Source organism: Pteropus vampyrus, unplaced genomic scaffold (genome assembly GCF_000151845.1).
Source record: "Pteropus vampyrus isolate Shadow unplaced genomic scaffold, Pvam_2.0 Scaffold591, whole genome shotgun sequence".
NCBI lineage: Eukaryota > Metazoa > Chordata > Mammalia > Chiroptera > Pteropodidae > Pteropus > Pteropus vampyrus.
In genome coordinates, this window is record NW_011889372.1 from 81,178 (window position 1) to 85,937 (window position 4,760).

Sequence of the window (4,760 nt, forward strand, 5' to 3'; positions counted from 1 at the left end):
AAAAGATTTGTTTATTGCTTCTTCCAGCTTCTTCTGACCGCTGGCATTCCTTGGCTTGCATCTGCAGTATTTCCAAACCTGGGATGCATGGCGCAGTTTTATTTATTTTGTGCCTATGGAATCACTGAGGTGTTCCTGCTGGCCGTGATGGCCTATGATCGCTTCGTGGCCATCTGTAACCCCCTGCTGTACATGGTCACAACGGCCCAGAATCTCTGTGTGGAGCTGGTTTCCGGCTGCTACCTCTGTGGAACTGTGTGTTCTCTGATTCACTTGTGTTTAGCTCTTGAGATCACATCTTACAGATCAAATGTGATGAACCAATTCTTTTGTGATCTGCCCCCTCTCTTATCTCTTGCTTACTCTGATGTCACTCTGAATGAACTGCTGCTATACATTGTGGCCACGTTCAATGAGCTCATCACCATCGTGATCATCCTCACCTCCTACTTGTTTATTCTCATCACCATCCTGAGGAAGTGCTCTGAGGAGGGGAGGCGCAAAACCTTTTTCCACCTGTGCCTCCCACCTCACAGCCATCGTCATCTTACAGGGAACAATCCTTTTCACTTATTGCCGCCCCAGTTCAGGCAACAGTGAGGATACAGACAAGATGTCCACAGTGTTCTACACTGTGGTGATCCCTATGCTGAACCCTCTGATCTACAGCTTGAGGAACAAGGACGTGAAGGAGGCTTCCAGAAAAGTGTTGAGCTCCAACATATTTTCCCAGAGAATATTTTCTTAGCAGGACTTGGAGTCCCCAACTGGAGTCTAGTGGAGGGATGAATGGGTGGTCTGCAGTGTAGGAACGGAGAGAACAGCCAGGAGGTAGGTCTCTATGAGTGAGCTGTCTGATTGCATTATTGTTTTGTCTCTGCAACTGACAAGGGTAGGACTGAGCATCTTTCCAGTGTGAATCTTACCTCTTTACTTTTATTCACCTGAAATATTTTAATTGGGTATGGGTAATGGACTGTTAATGCACACACATTTAGATTGCTGTAAAACCTCCATAAACTTAATAAAGAACTCAGGACGATCACACTTTCTAGTCCATTATGGAAACTATGATTCATTTTAAAATTGAATTCCTTTTTCTTAACAAGGAAGAACATATCTTTGCCAGCTTTTGCACAGAGTGAGATACCCGTGTATGTTTATATCTTGCTTGTTATTCACTTCCTGCTTTCCTTATTATTTTTTACTCTTTGTTATCACAATGTCCAGTGTCTTTGCTAATTCGCATATTTTATATCTGAAAAATGAGGCAAATAAAAATAATTTCTTGGAAATTTTGGAAATATTAAATTACATGTCATGGACACAGAACTTAGGATAATTCATTGCACTTAATTAGTTCTCTGTCTCCGTCTGTCTCTTGTGTTGTTCTGTCTTTCTGTCTCTCTGTCTGTGTGTTTGTGTGTATATATGTATAGTATATAGATAATATATATCATGTTTATATACATTTAAAGTAGTGGAATGAATGACCTATATAGTACTATAATGAGAAAAGTTCTAGGTGAACTGGGATATGACGGTTATCATAATATTCTGGGTTCTTTTAGATATGGTTTTGCCAGATTTAGCAACCAAAAATACAGAACACTAAATTTCATGTGAACTCCAGATAAACAATAAATATTTCTTTATTATGAAGATGTCCATACAATATTTTGAACACACTTATAGTAAAAATTTGTTATCTCTCTGAGGTTCAAATTTAACTGGGGTCTTACTTGGATACCAATTTGAGAAATCCCACCATTTTCTCTGTTTTAAAAGCTCCTTTATCATAATTGTCTTCAGAATATGGAGACATCTTAATTCTCATCCGTATTCTTGACACGTAATAGAGAAATGTACGAGTTCTTCTAGGGAGAGGAGAGAAGGGCCTAGAGAAGGGACGTGTCTTTCTCAGCGATTGAGGGTAATTACCAAAATGATCTCTTAACACAGATGTTTCTCTTATTCTCTATGTGTCAGCTTGTCACAGATCTCGAGAGCATCTCTGTGTCCCTCAGTACAGTCTCTGGACTAGTTCCCTTAGTTTCATAGTATGAAGTCTGTCTTTAATGTAGTCAAAAGAATTACCAAGGAATTGTGAAAACGTGGTCTTTACAAAATAAAAATGCTAATATGTCAAACTGTAATATGGATCAGAGCCTTGCATAGTGAGATGGGTACATGTTTAGAAATGGAAGAATCTGGGTTCTGGTTGCAGGTTGATTATCTAAGATCTATAAGTCATTAGACAAGTCATGGCATTTACAACTTTCTCTGTGCTCATCTTAGAGAAGAGCAGGTCAATTCAATAGACATTCTTTACTAAGATGTAAGTCATTAGTTACTTTGATATCGGACCTATTTCTTCAAAAAGAGGAATGATGATTAAAGTGCTAGGCTCATATTTAAAATATGGACATAAGTAAGAACGTATACTATTTTTTCTTTATGTCACAATATATGCAGATATGTTTTTACAAAATTAACTCTAATTATAGAAGTTATTTCACATGCTTCCACTTGTCATGAGTAATTATAGAACCAATAAAACATTATTTCACTTTTCTAAATGTTTCCTTGCAGAATTTAAGAATTCAATGAGATTAGAATGTCTTACATGAGGATTTGGTTACATACTACCATCTAATCACTCAAGTTCATAACTAGTACATTTGTAGGTTTTAAAATGATATTTTATAACAAGAATAGAATTTCTAAATTTTTGAGAAAGTAACATTAACTATTAAACATTGTATTCAACTTTAGATATTCCTGGATCCTTAACACCTATCGAGATTTAACCCAGATTATTTTGTTTTACCTCTCACTCTACACAGGAGAGAATTAGGCATGCATCATGCATCAATCATTCTCCATAATATATAATTTCCAGGTCTGATTTTCAGAGCCTACCATGAAGAAATACGTTTCTGGAAGGGGGAAATGCAACAGCTGGGGCCATATTCACCCTGTTGGGCTTCTCAGATTACCCGGAACCACAGGTTCCCCTCTTCCTGGTATATCTAGCCATCTACAGCTTCAGAGTGGTAGGAAATCTTGGAATGATTGTGATCATCAATATTAACCCCAAACTACACACTCCCATGGACTTTGTTCAAAGCCATCTCTCATTTGTGGATTTCTGCTATTCCTCCATCATTGCTCCCAAGATGCTGGTGAACGTACTCGTAGAAGACAGAACCGTTTCATTTTCAGGTTGTATGGTGCAATTCTTTTTCTTTTGTACCTTTGTGAAGACTGAATTAATTCTATTTTTTGTGATGGCCTATGGCTGCTTTTTGGCCATTTGCAACCCTCTGCTCTACACAGTCGCCATGTCCCAAAGACTCTGTGCTCTGCCTGTGGTTGTAGCCTATGCATGGGGAGTACCATGTTCCTTGGTACTCACATGTTCTGCTATCAAACTATCTTTTTGGGGTTTCAATACATTTCTGTTGTGAGTTATCCTCCCTGATCTCTCTCTCCTGTTCTGATTCTTATATTTGCCAGTTGCTTCTTTTCACTGTTGCCACCTTTAATGAGGTAAGTACACTGCTCGTCATGCTCACATCTTATTTGTTCATTGTTGTGACCACCCTGAAGATGCATTCAGCCGGTGGGCACCACAAAGTCTTCTCCACCTGTGCCTCACACCAGCGGACATCACCATCTTCCACGGCACATCCTTTTCCTCTACTGTGTACCCAACTCTAAAAACTCCAGACACACTGTCAAAGAGGCATCTGTGTTTTACACAGAGGTGATTCCCATGTTGAATCCTCTGATCTATAGTCTAAGAAATCAAGATGTCAAGGATACAGTCAACAAAGTAATGAAAACCCAATTTTTTCATAGTGATTCATCTACTGATAAATAGTTACTTCTGTTTTTATGGAACACCTTTCTGATGTTTTAATGCACTGTGTATCAAGAGTCATTTAAAAAATCCCCTCAGATTTTAAAAAAGAAAACACATGTTTAGAATGGAAAAAATATGAGTTTTAGGTCAGCTGGAATATACTTAGCTCTGATTTTATAAACTAGAGAAGATCGATTGTCCTCACTCCGTCCTTATCTACAAAAAAAAATACTATATTTAGATTTAATTCATAAATAATGTGTGAAACCAAAGAAAATATATCTGACATAGTGCATAAATTCAGTAAATTCTAGTTCTGTTATCTTTTCTTCCCTGGTAGTTGATAGGTTGTAGGTGTAAATAAGTAACCGAGTTTGTTTAAATAGATGATAGCAAAATATATAATCTTACTCTTCTCTTTGGTAACTCTAATTGCTGCTGTAGAGAATGATTAATATTAGTGTTATTCAATATTTTAAAATTCACGTGCCTCTGAAATTCACTAAAAACCTATACATCTATGCAATTTATTATTAACTTCAAAAACAATACATCATCAACTTAATGGAGGAAAAGAAACTTACAATTCAGTTCATGTCATTCTTATTTTAGGTCCCCAATAATCAATTTGAAATACATAAAATACCAGAATTTGTATCATTTCTTTATTCTTTAATTTCTATTGAAATTCAATTACTTTCCTGAATTGTACACTAGCATATTGTTTTGCAACAAAAATACATGTAAATTTTATTTCCTGTGTTAATAAAGTTCTATGTAACCTTTGTCTACATTGAATTATCATTGTAATCATCATTACTTTACTCCTATGAAAATATTAAATATATTACACAAATTGAAAAATTTTCAAAGAGGAACTGCAATGTCTTTC

At 36.4% G+C, this 4,760-nt stretch overlaps 2 pseudogenes; both read left to right on the forward strand.

Moving 5' to 3' along the window:
• LOC111733620 overlaps window positions 1-748 on the forward strand; it is a 42,440-nt pseudogene extending 41,692 nt beyond the window's left edge.
• A 216-nt stretch (window positions 749-964) lies between these two features.
• On the forward strand, window positions 965-3,886 carry LOC105308559 (annotated as a pseudogene).
• The last annotated feature ends 874 nt before the right edge of the window (window positions 3,887-4,760 follow it).